Source organism: Prionailurus bengalensis, chromosome C1 (genome assembly GCF_016509475.1).
Source record: "Prionailurus bengalensis isolate Pbe53 chromosome C1, Fcat_Pben_1.1_paternal_pri, whole genome shotgun sequence".
In the NCBI taxonomy this organism is placed as follows: Eukaryota; Metazoa; Chordata; class Mammalia; order Carnivora; family Felidae; genus Prionailurus; species Prionailurus bengalensis.
The window spans coordinates 163,164,459-163,176,854 of NC_057345.1; positions in this window are offsets into that span (position 1 = coordinate 163,164,459).

A 12,396-nucleotide genomic window follows, 5' to 3' on the forward strand; every position below is an offset into this window, starting at 1 on the left:
CAGAATAGTTGTTTGATATGATTCAATCTTCTTTAATGTATTAATACTTGTTTTGTGGCATATGGTCTGTCTTGGAAAATGTTCCATGTGTACTTGAGAAGAATGTATATTCTGCTGCTTTTGGATGGAATATTTGTATATATCTATTAAGTCTCTCTGGTCTAACACATCATTTAAGACCAATGTTTCCTTATTGATTTTCTGTCTGGATTATCTATCCATTGATGTAACTTGGGTATTAATGTCCTCTACTAGTCTTGTATTGCTATTTTTTCTTCAGATCTATTAATATTTGCTTTATATATTTGGATGTTTCTCTATTGGGTACGTATTTGCAAATGTTGTATCTTCTTGTCGGGTTGACCCCTTTATCATGTGACAACTTGCCTTGTCTCTTACAGTCTTCTGTCCGAAAGTCTATCTTGTCTGACAGAAGTCTAGCTATTCCAGCTTTCCTTTGGTTTCCATTTGCACGGAATATCTTCTTCCGTCCCTTCATTTTCAGATGTAAGGGTGTGTCCTTACATTGAAAGTGAGTCTCCTGCAGATAGAACACAGGGGGGTCTTGGGTTTTTTTTTATCCATTCAGCCACTCTGTCTTTTGATTGGAGAATTTAGTCCACCTATATTTAAAATAATTATTGATAGGTATGTGTTGGTTGCCAGTTTATTAATTGTTTTCTGGCTGTTTTTACAGTTACTCTGTTTCTTTCTTCCTCTGCTGCTCTCTTCCTTTGCGGTGTGATGACTTTCTTTAGTGGTATGCTTACATTCCTTTCTGTTTATCTTTTGTGTATTTACTACAGTTTTTACTATGTGATTACATTAGGTTTATCTGTGACAACTTATATCTATAACAGTGTATTTTAAGTTGATAATGCTGGGGCACCTGGCTGGCTCAGTGAGCTGGGCGTCTGACTTTGGTTCGGGTCATGATCTCATGGTGTATGGGTTCGAGCCCCATGTTGGGCTCTGTGCTGACAGCTTAGAGCCTGGAGCCTGCTTGGTATTCTGTCTCTCTCTCTCTCTCTCTCTCTGCCCCTCCTCCACGCACACTCTTTCTCTCTCTCTCAAAAAATAAACACTAAAAAAATTTAAGTGGATAATAACTAATTTGATCCCATCCTTTTTATAAGGATGCTAATCATATTGGATTAGGTGCCATTCTACTCTTAATCTTAACTAATTATTTCTGCAATGACTCTATTTCCTAATAAAGTCACATTCCAAGGTACTGGGAGTTAGGACTTCAACATATGAATTTGTTGGGGACACAATTCAATCCATAACACCATCCCTTTCTCTTTGTGATTTTAAGATCCCTAAACAACTTTCTGGTTACTAGGATGGTTCCCCAGGTACCCAGGATTTAGCAGAGGATCCTGGAGAACATATATCCAAGAGGATCCTCTCTTGGTCAGTAGAGATGAATATCTCCATTGTGAACTGATGTTCCGTTCTTTTAAGTCTTCAGTGAGTCTGGCTAGCATGACTTGGTCCCTGAGAGCCTGGTCACTCTGGTTATATTGACAATGTGAATTTGGGGAACTACACAATAGTGACGAGCAGTCATTAGGCCCAGTTTGCAGAATTGGTTGACTTCTCTCTCTGACATTAATGTATCCTCTCTATAACTGCAATCTCTCTAACTCTATCCATTTTGGAAGGTTCAAAAAACAGCTAATAATGTCAGGAGATGTGCCTAGTGAACATCCTCCGCCAGTCCTGTTTCTCGGCAATCTCCACACCCAACCTACTTCTAAGGTTCCGGGCCTGACATCCGCAGATACGAAGTATGTTATACAGCATGCCCTCATTAAAAACGGAATTGAGGTACCTAAGGCACAGGTGGAGATTCCCAGATATTTTACCACAGTTAGTCCATTCTATCACTGGCCCATCTTTCTTGAACAACAGGCATTTTGAAAAGGAGTTAACTGGGGTGCCTGGGTGGTGCAGTCGGTTAAGCGTCCGACTTCAGCCAGGTCACGATCTCGCGGTTCGTGAGTTCGAGCCCCGCATCGGGCTCTGGGCTGATGGCTCAGAGCCTGGAGCCTGTTTCTGATTCTGTGTCTCCCTCTCTCTCTGCCCCTCCCCCGTTCATGCTCTGTCTCTCTCTGTCCCAAAAATAAATAAACGTTGAAAAAAAAAATTTTTTTTTAAAAAAGAAAAGGTGTTAACTTCTGAAAGCTAGTAGCACAACAAGGTAGCTAGAGCTATCAACCCAGGAAAATATCCACCTGTCTTTCCTATGCTCTGTGGCAGGATAGCCCCCAATATCTTTTGTAACTTGGAGCCTTCATGGAGGAGAAGAAAGGTCTTGATTTCAACTTAAACAAATATTCTTGCTTGCATATCCTTTTCTGATTCCATCAAATATCTTTCTCTCCCTGGAGAGAACGCAAGGCTAAGGCGTAAGTGGAGGTTCTTAGAGGCCTCAGACATTATCATAAACTTGAAAAAATGCTTTCTTATATTAGCTTAGCCATCTTATCAATTAATCTCCTTGTTCTATCCATGGAAAAGGATATCATCAAATAGTTCAGTTATGGTTGGCTAAATATATTACATGAACTCTGTGAGCCATTAGCACCAACTCTAAGTTTGAGAGTTTTAGGTCTACTCCAGCTTCAAAACTCAAAACAGAGGAGCCAAAACTTGAATGCAATGAAATTTGCAAACCCTAGTGGTTGACCCAAAAATTTAATACAACAAAATCTGAATACAGGAGAAGCTCTCTTAATGGAACATTACTTAACCAACTTACTGGATTACCTTCGCTCTCTAACTCTCTTTAACCCCCAATGATGCCAGGTGCACTGAATGTTAGCAGGCTACTCTTTATCACAGTATTTTTCAAAGTGTAAGTCTTCATATCAATTTACTGGGTTGACATAAATTCACTGAGTCATGACTGGCATTTTTAAAATGAAACAGTATAGAACAGTTATATTGTATGCTTAACATCAGTTATTTATTCTAAAATGTGTTTATATTTATGGCATCAAAAGTGAAACATGAGTGCAAAAAAAGAAAACCTCAAACAAGTAAATTTTAAAGCCAGACATGAAAAATAACGTAAAAATGAAGTTGAACACTTTGAAAAGACTATAAAGGCAGGTCACTAAAAAATAAATAACAAACACTGACGTCAAATTAGTTGCAAGCTAGAAAACTAAAAAAATGAGGAAAGAAATTATAAAGCCTAAAAGAACTCCACACTAATATTGTTTACAAGTGTCTTTAAACTCTCTCTCCCGCTATAGAAAAACAAAGGTTGGCAATCCTAAACCCAAGGTATCAAGAGTGGGGCTTTTGCAAGAAAAACAAGGAGCATTTCCAATCAGCAAACCCACACAGTGAGCCCCACACCTAAAAACTGGGAAATGAAGGTACAATTATATGTTTTAAGTACAAATGAAAAGTTCAAGGTTTAAGTTGTCTTAGAAGTCTAAATCATACATGAAAAAAGGACTTACATATTTTTAAATTTTGGCCAGTCCGTAGAATATGATGGAATAGAATTTGAATGTTATAAACTCACTGCACCTATCAACAAAGGAAGGAATGACAAAGCATACCATTAATGTATCGGAGAATGTAATCAGATGGCTAGAGTATAAAACAACGTGATCAGAGCAAAGTACAGAAAGAAATAATTGTCTCACATCAGGAAGGGCTAACCACTTGTAAGCTAAAGACTCATAATCAGCCAGATAACTAGTTTTCTATGATGCTTTCCTGCCTCCTCCTTCTCGTTGTCCTCTTGCCCCACGAGAACTGGTTACTCCTTCATGTGCCACTTGCTGCTGTAAGTTTGTCTATTCAGGGACCTACCAGAGCCTCCGTAATAATTCCCTATACATCATCGTTTATAAATATGCATGTCCATTATCTAGATGCCAAGCTCCTGGAAGATAAGAACCAGGTGTTGCCTGGTATTCTCAGCATCAGCCTGGGGCCTGGCACTTGGTAGGTACTTAGTAAATTTTGTTAAATGAATGACTGTGCACATAGAAGTCAAGGTGTTGCCCTAATTTTCAATAAAAATGGAAGGCAACTTAGTTTGAAGTAAATTGTAAATCTGTCATTAAAAAAAAAAAAAGGTTATAAGGGCACCTGGGTGGCTCAGTTGGTTAAGCATCTGACTCTTGATTTGGGTTCAGGTCATGATCCCAGTGTAAGGAGATCTGACCCAAGTTGGGCTCCTCATGGAACCTGCTTGAGATTCTCTCTCCCTCTGTCCCTGTGCCCCTCCCCCATGTGCTTGTGTGTGTGTGTGTGTGTGTGTGCGCGTGCGTGCGTGCTCTCTTTCTCAAAAATAAATAAACTTTAAAGGAGAAAGGGTTACAGTAATACAAGCAGGATGGCACTGTTACATTTTTAAGCTCAAAAAGAAAATCACTGTCAAGGTCAAAGTTCAGTAGGCTGTTACAACCATTCTATTCACTTTGCCTTGACTCTGGATTTAATATGAACCTTTCTATAATTTTGGCTCCCTGTTTGGGATCTTGACACTTCAAAGGAAGTCCTCCTAAATAGTCAAGACAAGTATTCTGGTCACTGAAAAAGAAAATGTTTCTACCTCTCAAACTGGTAAGTTGATTTTCTCGCACAAATCAGTAAAGACTGATCTGGTCTGGGAAAAAAAATAGAGGAAAACCATTGTTTTACTCTCAGGTATGTCCCTCCACCTGTAAATGTCCAAAATATGATCACTTTTATTACTTAAATTACATAAAGTAATTTTCCTGAGTAATGGTGTAATACATACTGACTGTAGAAAAGTTGCAAAGGTCTAAAAAGTATAAAGCAAGAGAAAACACACACACACACACACACACACACACACATACACACACACACTCATAATCCTACTTCACCATGGTATCAACTCTAACATTTGGTGCATTTGCTTCCAATTGTCTTTTTTGCAGTCTTCTTTATATAGCTGAGATTACTATACATGATGCATTTTTACGGCCCTAATCTAACAAGATAAGTTCACCTATCAAGTTTTCTTCTATTTACCCTGCCCCATGAAGAGTTTTCCTTTCCCATAACTTCAAACTTTCTAGAAAGACCGCTCTCTAGAAAATAATATCAGTGAGATTCTATTCATCAATCAAAAAATATTTATTGAACACAAGCTCTGTGCAATGTATCAAACTGATGACACTGAGTACAGATAGAAATAAAAGTGACTATGTTTAAAGAAATTAAAAAGCAGATTGAAGAAACAAACCATCTGTACAGAAGGGGGGATACCACAGGTAGCTTAAGAGTAAGTGGGTGCTCCTGGCTTCGACAAATAAGACTAGATACATTCTACATGAATCATTTCATTTAATCCTCCGGTGAGCTTTGGGAGGTGAGTACTACTATTCCCTTTTACAGCAGTGGACACTGCAGTGCGAGGAGGCACGTAATGTGCCTCAGATCATAGAGCTAATATCTCAGTCTGTCTCCAAAGTTGGGCTGTTAACACTGCCTTCCATGCGATGTCCAAAGGCTTCAGAGAGACTAGAGGGTCCAAGAAGAGGGGGAAACATCCAATCAAGTGTTAGCAGAAAGCAAAGTATGAGCTTGCAGTCTATGGTAGGGAGCAGAGGAGACGAGGTAAACAAATGGAGATTTGTCATTCGGTGATGATAAGCTTCCCAGGAGATCTCCTCCTCGGGCAGGACCGGAATGGAGGCTGGAGGCCGTGGTCTGCCATTAAGATGCTCAGCCCTCCGGTCACATTGGAAGACAGGACTTCCCTGGGGATTTCCTGCCATCCTGAAGTCGGACAAGCGGCCTCACCTTCAGGTAGCCCTAACCCTTCACCCCACCCCTCCCTAAAGGTCTGGCGAGCGGGGGTTCTTGGAATAAAGATCCTCATTCTCCACGGACACTCACTGCTGCTCACGTACCTCGGTACACGCTCGCATTCACACACACCTTCTGCCTGGAACAGAGAGCCCCTCACGACTTCAAGTTTCCAACGTGGGGCCCACAGAAACGAAGACCTCTGGTTCAGCACCGGGAGCCCCGGCTCGGTTGAGGACTCCCGCAGGAGTCGCACTGGAACCCCGACCACCGAGCTCCCGCCCTTCAGATCTGAGCACCCGCAGCGCGATGCACTCTTGGCCGCCGCCTTCCCCCCGAGAGCACAGAGTGCCTGCGCTCCACTCTTAAATCCACGCTTAACCGAGCGGCAAGAGCAAATCCGAATTGGCCCCGGCGGGCCGGAGGGGCCTCCACCAGCCGCCCCTCCTTCCAGGTCTCTGCCCCGACTTCCGCTGAGCCCCTAGCGGTCAACGCCCCCCCCCCCCCACCTGGACGCTCGGGCCCAGCCGGGCGGGCGTCCAGGCGGCGGCGACCGGCGCGGGAAAGAGAACTCTACGCCCCCTCCGACGTCAGGAACCGCTCGCCATCCCCCCCCTCCCCCCAACCCCGTACTCCTTCCCAGCGCCCGGCTTCAGGCGCCGTGGCCCCGGCACGGCCGGCGCGGGCCGGTCACAGCCACACGCTGCCGCGCCCCGCCCGCGGGCGTGCCGCCCCCAGAGCCCCTGCCTCCCCCGCCGCCCCTTCCGCTCCGCCCTCCCCCCTCCCCGCGCCCACCCGGTCCCCTGCCACCCTCTCCCTACTCGGTTCTCCTTCCCCTCTCTCACCCGAGCGCTGCCCCTGCCTCCTCCCCCGCGCTCGGCCGGGAGGGGGCGGCCCCCTCCCCCCCCACCCCCCCGCCGAGGAACGGACCCCTTCCCTCCCCCGGTTGCTGGAAGCTGTGGAAGTTGAGGCCCCGGCCGCCAGCCCGCCTGCGTCCCAGCACTTCTGGACCCAGACTCAGCAAACACCCGGCGCTGAGCCTGCGACTCCCGCCCAGCAGGTTAAAGGCGCGCAAGGGGGTTTCCACGAGGCTCTTTCAGCAAATCAAGCTTTTCACACGGTGGCTCCTTCCTTAGCGCCGGGGGAAGTAAGGCAACGTTGCAGCTCCTGAGAGGAAATGTTCGGACGCAGAAGGGGCTTGTGGCCCTGAGGCGCGGTGGAGAGTGGGCAAGATTTTGGGTGAAAGAGCGAAAGTCCGGGGCCAGACCTGCGTCTCCTGCGCCCTGGGCCTCTTCAAGGGGAGCCCCCTTGACTTCCCTGCGTGTGCCCTCCAGGCCTTCGAGGTGCTAGAACCTTCTTTAGCATCTTTAGCGCCTTTCCTTGGTGGCCCTCAAGACTTCACTGAGAACAGCGGAGCCAGTATTTTAGGTTTAGGTGAGGGGATCACAACCCCAAATCTTAGGAATTTAGAGCCAACGTTCTGACTTGACCAAAAAGCAAAAGGATGTGCTCGAGGAAGAGAGTCGGATGGAACTACAAAAAGATGGTCAGACGGGGAATAAAAAGATTGGCTTATCTTGGCATTACCTCCAGCTAGTTTTAGGCCTTGAACAAGTCAGGGAAGCTCTTTGAGACCATTTGCCTATAAAATGGAATAATAATGAGCCCTACCCTCAATGTTGTTGTAAGGAAAAGCAGATTGATGCATGTGACAATGGAAACTATCAATTGCCATACAAATTTAAGGTATTGTATCTTCAGAGAATTTACCGCCCAGTCCAAGGAGAAAAAGAAACAAGACAGCTTAACCTTGACTTCTAAGAACACCACAGTGAAAGCCACATTTCCCAACATGGTTTTAGCCATACTTTGAAGAAGATCCCAGGGAGCTGTGGGACTGTCACAAAATTCTTGCAAAATCATCTTAACCAGGATACTTGTATTTTACCTTCATTAAAAAAAAAAAAAAAAATTGCTTGCCATTTAGTACATCTGAGAAGAGGGGATGTTATGAATCAAAGACTGAGTGTAAAAATAGTGAAAAAGTAGATGAAGACTAGGAAATCATTCAGCTGAACCAAATAAAACAAGTTGTGTGTTTTACTACAGAATCCCTCAGAGCCTTTGAATGCACATTGTGACTCAGAAGAGATTCCCAGGAATCCGCACGTGAGGCCTGACGGATCTGTCAAGAAATGCACCAGAACACCAAGCCTGTTCTTTATTCACAGCTTCATCACAGGCCGATTGGACTAATCTCATACCCGGGATTTCTACGCTTTGGGACCTCGGGCAAATCATTGCAATTTCCCCTTCTTCATCTGTAGCCAACTGCTTGCAAAGAATTAAAACCTCATAGATTCATTAACCCAACTTTTATTGAGGGCCTGTGTGCCAGGCCTAGCACAGCACGGTCGGCACACAAGCACAGGAAGCGAGTAAAAACTTCAGCCCTTAAGGAGTTCCAATGGCAGGAGGAGACGCACACAAATAATGAAGCGACGACCGGTGTTGGCCATTCACCTTGAGCAGCTGTCGGTTGGCCTAGAGCGGAGGGATCTGGTCTCCCACGCAGATGCCTACAGGGAAGAGATGGGGAATAGAAAGGTGAGAGTCTGGGAGTGCAGAATGGGAGAAGACAGGCGTGGTCTGCAGGCAGAGCCACCGTGTAGCAGACGCTGATTGTTGACCCAGTCCTTCAAGAGAAGCCAGACGTCTGAACTGTTACGTGAAATCCCCTGACTTCCGAATGTTGTCAGCTAGGTCAGGCTTCTAAAACACACTTGCAGGACCATCAAAACTCACCCCGTGGGCTGCCAGTTCGTAACTTCTAGGCTGCCATGTCACCAAAAATTATTCCATAGTGTGGTAAGAACACAAGAAGCTTGAGAGACATTGTTTTATAACTACTATCAATAAAGGAAGTATGAGTGCCAGGCGAGTGATACTCAGTCTTCATAACATAGAAAAATATTGATAATGGGCATAATATGTGATGATCTTATTACTGTTTTGATTTTAATAACCTATGTGAATAAGTCATCAGGATCCAGTACCTTGGTTTACCCATCAAAAAAACAGTAACAGAATCTTGGCTTTACCTTGGTAGCAAAACACTAAATTTTCCGAAGTAAAGCAAATAGAATAGAAATGATGAGGGGAACATGCATGTTTGCTGAATTCGAAATGTTGTTTTATAATCCCACTCCCTCTAGGTTCTCAAAATACTTGAGTTTGGGGAGGAATTCTGGTACACACATACTATATTTATTTTTTTAATGTTTTTTATTTATTCTGAGAGAGACAGAGAGAGTGGGGGAGGGGCAGAGAGGAGAGAGAGCAGGCAATGTGCCTGTCAGCACAGAGCCCGACGTTGGGTTCCAACTCATGCACCGTCAGATCATGACCTGAGCCTAAACCAAGAGTCAGATGCTTAACCAACTAGGCCACCCAGGCACCCCTATAAACGTAATTATACTTATATAATTACCAATTGTTTCAAAACTGCTACCCAATACAGTTTGCATTTGTTTTTGCCAAACGTCTCACCCAACTGTAGTTGTTTTGTTTGCTTTTTAAGGGATGGAGTTCTGAACCAAGTTGCTGAAGGGTTACCACAGAGGGACCCAAATACTGTCGGGCTAGTTTGGCTGAGATTACCTCAAGGAGAAACAAATTAACAATTGATTACATTGGTCTCCACTAGTTTTCTGACTGCTATTTCTCACTCTCCTTCATGGGATCCGCTCTCTCCTTCCTTGTGTTATTAAGTTAACCTTTCCTTTCCTTCTCTTCTCCCTGAAGAGGTTATTTGTGCCCACAGCTTATATTATCATAAGGACACTGGGACTCTCAAATCTGTTGCTCAGGCCCATCCCTGTGTCCTGAACTCTAGGTCAGTGTGTCCAAAGACCAGATGTCTCCAAAAAGGATCCAGCAGATGCCTCCAACTCATCATGTGATAACAGAATATGGGGCACCTGGCTGGCTCAGTCGGTAGCACATGTGACTCTTGATCTTGGGGTTGTGAGTTCGAGCCCCACGTTGAGTGCAGAGATTACTTAAAAATAAAATCTTTAAAAAAAAAAATAACAGAATACATCACCTTTACCCCAAATCCCACTCTTCCTCCTCTATTCCTGTCGTTGGCTATGATATCTGTTACCTATGCTAGATACCCAGGGGTTATCATAAGCTCCTCCTCTTCCTACAGCCCCTACATCAGGTCAGCCATCAAGTTTGAACTTAGCAGCTTATTATCTCTTCTCCACCCTCTCACCAAACCACCTCAGTTTAGTTCATCTTTTATCTGGACTTTATTAGGATAAAGTTGGAAATACCTCACCTTGCCCACAGGGCCCTCCACAACCGACCCCTCTCTAGCCTCACTTGTCCCTGCTGTACTCCTTGCATGCTATGCTCCAGTAAAAACTGTTAGTATTGTGCTCACGTTGATGGAATCCAGATGTTTGCAACTCAGCATCTTTGTCAGCCTTAAGCCTTTACTCAGACCCATTTTCCTTGCATGGGGCAGTGAACAAAGCAGAGAGTAGTGCAGCCTGCCACATCACCAGAACAGGCTCTAGAGGACCCCTCCTGATCCAGTGAGCCCCCACCACAGTGTGCTTGAGATGGCTTTACAGGTCCCACTGCCTGCCTCTACCTTGTGGACCCACTGAACATCTTCACCGTCACTTCTCTCAGCCACCTTGTCTCTCATCCTTGGACCTCAGGAATGCTAATGTCTGTCAACAATGAACACACGTGTATCCCTTAAGGTTGCTGCCAGTGTCATTGTCTTATTTTGGAGAAAATGGCCTCAACGAGGAGAGCCTGGTTTTCTCCTACAGGCCCTTGTCCATTCCGCTTCTGTTCCCAGCCAGGTCACAAGTGGGTTTTTCTTTGTAGGGAGGAGAGACCCCACCTAGCTGTTGGCTGAGGTCAGCTGACATTTCTCATCATCATCAGAGCCCACGGCCCCATGATACTGTTGGTGAGCATGAGGCTAACTTGGGCACTCATGGTTTTCAAAGAGAAGTTTATTAAAACAAACAAAAAAATTGAATTAATAGGGGCGCCTGGGTGGCGCAGTCGGTTAAGCGTCCGACTTCAGCCAGGTCATGATCTCGCGGTCTGTGAGTTCGAGCCCCACGTCGGGCTCTGGGCTGATGGCTCAGAGCCTGGAGCCTGTTTCCGATTCTGTGTCTCCCTCTCTCTCTGCCCCTCGCCTGTTCATGCTCTGTCTCTCTCTGTCCCAAAAATAAATAAACGTTGAAAAAAAAATTAAAAAAAAAATTGAATTAATAATAACCCATCCTGGTGTAGTTTTGGCCACACTTTGAGGCCAATAGTGAGAAAATCCTAACGTTCTTAACAAGGAAATGTATTGGGGTTTTCAGCGGGAGGGAAGGACTTTTCATGGCACTCTATCCCGCAGTTAAGATAGGGCAAGAATTGCCTTTAGATGCTTGACTCATGTGCCCAGAGGAGAAGGGAACAACTGTCACTCTGCGACAATAAATTGTCAATTTAATTATCTATTAATGTCCTGCAAACTGAAAGTCATTTGATATTTTCTCCAAGAAAACATCTCCAAATTGTCAGCAGTCTCCCCTGCGTCCTAATTATTGTGTCACTAACTGTGTTGGTTTCATTTCTTTTTTCCACAAAATGGGTCCCTCAGCATCGGCTGATCATAGTTATCATTTTTTAATGGCCAAATTTGATGGATTTACAAAGAGTTTCCCCAAAGCCGTGGGCCATTTGGGCCTCATGCATCAGTGTGAGGCAAATGTGAATTGAGTAATTCTTTCTCAGCCATTTGTCAACACCTCAGAGGAGGAAATGTCAGCAGCACATGACGGTGATCAAACTACTTATGAATTTGAATTTGGCTGTTCTCCTTTTAAGGATGATAACCGCATGATGTTAACCATCTTTTATCTTTACATTTCATAGTTGGGTTTTTTTTTTAACTATATCGTTTAATTTTTACGCCATAATTCTTGGCCTACCAACCATCGGGAGGATAACACCAAAGGAACTAGACATTTAGTCTACAATAGTAATAATTAAAAAAACAGGGGGCTCCTGGGTGGCTCAGACAGTTAAGCGTCCAACTTCGGCTCAGGTCATGATCTCACAGTTTGTGGGTTTGAGCCCCACGTCAGGCTCTGTGCTGACAAGCCAGGAGCCTGGAGCCTGCTTCAGATTCTGTGTCTCCCTCTCTCTCTGCCCCTCCCCCGCTCATGCTCTGTCTCTCTCAAAAATAAATAAACATTAAAAAAATTAAAAAAAAAACAGCTAATAGTTAACATGGGCTTACTGGGCTCTGTTCTGAGTGTGTATTGACTTTGTGTGTTTGGACTCATGTAATCCAACAAAAGCTCTATGAGATCGCTATTGTTATTATCCCCATTTTACTGATGAGAAACTGAGGCAGAGAGTTTTATTAGAGTTACATAGCCAGGCAGTCTTCCCTTAAAACCAGTCACCTGTACCAGGAACAGCAGCATCTTCGTTATCACCAAAAAAACATTTATTGGATAGTTAGGACAGGCATGTGAACTGTCTCACGTGCATTCT